The following is a 2,686-nucleotide window of genomic DNA, read 5'->3' as shown; positions in this document are numbered from 1 at the left end:
TATATATATATATATATATATATATATACATATATATATATATATATATATGTTTATTCATTGTTTGTTTGTTCGTTTTCTTATTTCTATTCTATTCTATTTACTCATTTGTTTATTTATTTATTTTATTTACTTTTTTTCGTCTCGTCTTTGTCTTCTTCAACTCTTGTCGCAGGCAAATTGCCTGGGCTCCTCCTCCTCCTTCTCCAACCACCTCTTCATATACCATTTCCGTTGGGCCCTTGACGGTCGGAGACCGCGGGCCCTCTCAAGTGTAGTCACTATTGAGCAAGCTGTAGTGAAGAGTAAGTGTGGTGGTCAAACTGGCAGACGGAAGAGTGTGAACAAGGTCCATCTGTAAATGTCCAACTCGCTCGATTTCGCGCCATCACCACCACTGCTTCCTGGAGGTCGCCTCACGCGGAGTTTAACTTTATTCATCTCTTCGTAGTGATACTAAAACTTGCGTCTTCAATGCAAAGAGATAAGAGTTAAGGTCAACAAATATGAATAATACTTCCAGACGCATAAACAGTCGGTAAGTAATGATAACTGAAATTTACAAAAGGTCGTAACTATCGATTTGTCAAGCTCATAAAGAGAACACTTGTTGAAGTTTTCTTATCATGAGTAGACATTTCCTGACTCGGCCGTGACGCATAAGGTGATCTCTCTTAACTTGTCAAGACTATTTTGGCAAGACAGTCATCAGGACACAGATCTAATACAATTAGAAAATGGGAATTAAAAAAAGACATGGCTTAGGAAAAATGAAAATATGAAGAAAGAACTAGTGAAGATAATAAAAAATGGGAGATGCTTGTTAGAAATGTAGTAGATGAAAGATGAAAAGAGGACTTCATTATATCAAGGGTGAAATGAGGGACACATGAATTGAGTGATATCAGAGAAATTATATCAAAAGTTGTGAGAAGCTACTTTAATACACATTATGAAATAGAAGAAACTTTTGGGTTAGGTTGTGACGCATTGAATAATTCACAAATCACTGTAAATAAGATGATAAGACATGAAAACCAGTAGACAAGGACAAGTGTAAGAATATTTGGATAACGAGAGATGCGACTCAGGAAAAAATGTATATATAAGAGAGAGTAAATGAAGCCAGGAAAAAGAATACTTGTATACTATACTGTATACTGTACAGAATATATATATATATATATATATGTATATATATATATATATATATACATATGTATATATACACATATGTATACATATATATATATATATATATATATATATATATAATATACATATATATATGTATATATACATATAATATATATACAATATATATACATATATAAAATATATATATATATATATATATGTATATATATATATATATATATATATATATATATATATAATTTTCTGAAGTTTTAGATCAAAACTGATGAAATGAGATCGGAGAATGGAAGAAGAAATAAAAATAGGACAGGATACAATGGATGAAAGCTAAAACTGGCATGCAAAATTACATGGTCTAACATTGCCCATGCTACAAATCAATAATTACTTCAAGGCAAACAACCTAAATGTCATGTGTCTGATCGAGACCACGCTACTAATTTGAAAAAGGTGAATACAAACTTTTGAGAAGGGGTAGAAAAGATAAAAGGACAGGAGGATTGATAATATAAGTAAAGAATGGCATAATAATGAATATGATAATACAGGTTGAAAGTGGGGCTGATATATAAGAAAATTCGAAGTAAAATATGTCCCTCCAAGGACAAGGGCATGGAATATATATATATATATATCACTGTCCAAGAATGTCGTAACACATTAATAAATACACTAAAACCCACTATTGATTGGATTTAAGAAAAGAAAGGAAATAACTATTTCCGTATATTTCGATCACTTGCTGTGACTACTTTTCTGAATAGTTACCCCAATAGTTTATTCAGAAAAGTAGTCAACGTTCATCACAGAACAACAGAAGACACAAACCTCGGAGTTTACAAATTATCCTGCTCAGGATGTGATGAAGTGTATTGGGGACAAACGGGTAGAGAATTTAAAACCAGAATAAAAGAACATAAAAATTCAGTAAAATACGCACAACAAAACTCCGCGGTATTTCAACATGTCGCCAGCAATAATCACTGCATAAATTGGGACGAGGCCAAAATAATTTTCAAATCAAAATGTAGTTATAAAAAGAAAATTATTGAATCTTCCTTAATTAAACAATTCCCAAACTTTAACATTTCAAAAGGACAATGGTCCCCTGATTATATAACCACCTTGGCAGTTAATAAATTACTTCCTTATATTGTAAAAGCGGACGACTTGCCACAAAGTCCGCGCGGCAACTTAGACGCCACCTGATATGAAATGTCCATGTTCCCTCACTCCACCTCTCTCCTCTGTATATAAGTAATGTGTTTTCTCTTGTCTATGTATTCCGCTTGAAGAGGATCACAGCAAGTGATCGAAATATACGGAAATCGTTATTTCCTTTCTTTTCTTAAATCCAATCAATAGTGGGTTTTTAGTGCATATATATATATATATATATATATATATATATATATATATATATATATATGTATATATATATATATATGTATATATATATGCGTGTGTGTGCGTGTATATATATATATATACATATATATATATATGTATATATGCGTGTGTGTGCGTG

At 31.5% G+C, this 2,686-nt stretch overlaps 1 protein-coding gene across 1 annotated transcript in view; it reads left to right on the top strand.

Annotated features, from left to right (window-relative positions):
• The first annotated feature begins 267 nt into the window (after positions 1 to 267).
• LOC143039909 (protein trapped in endoderm-1-like) overlaps positions 268 to 2,686 on the top strand; it is a 65,286-nt gene continuing 62,867 nt past the window's right edge. Inside the window, exon 1 of the mRNA XM_076210266.1 lies at positions 268 to 538. The gene's annotated coding sequence lies outside the window, so the exon portion shown is untranslated. The remainder of the gene's footprint in view (positions 539 to 2,686) is intronic.

The sequence above is a fragment of the Oratosquilla oratoria genome, chromosome 27, assembly GCF_046742065.1.
Source record: "Oratosquilla oratoria isolate Oo_2021 chromosome 27, ASM4674206v1, whole genome shotgun sequence".
Classification (NCBI taxonomy): domain Eukaryota; kingdom Metazoa; phylum Arthropoda; class Malacostraca; order Stomatopoda; family Squillidae; genus Oratosquilla; species Oratosquilla oratoria.
Note: the sequence above shows the minus strand (reverse complement) of the source record. Positions and strands in the feature narration are given on the sequence as shown.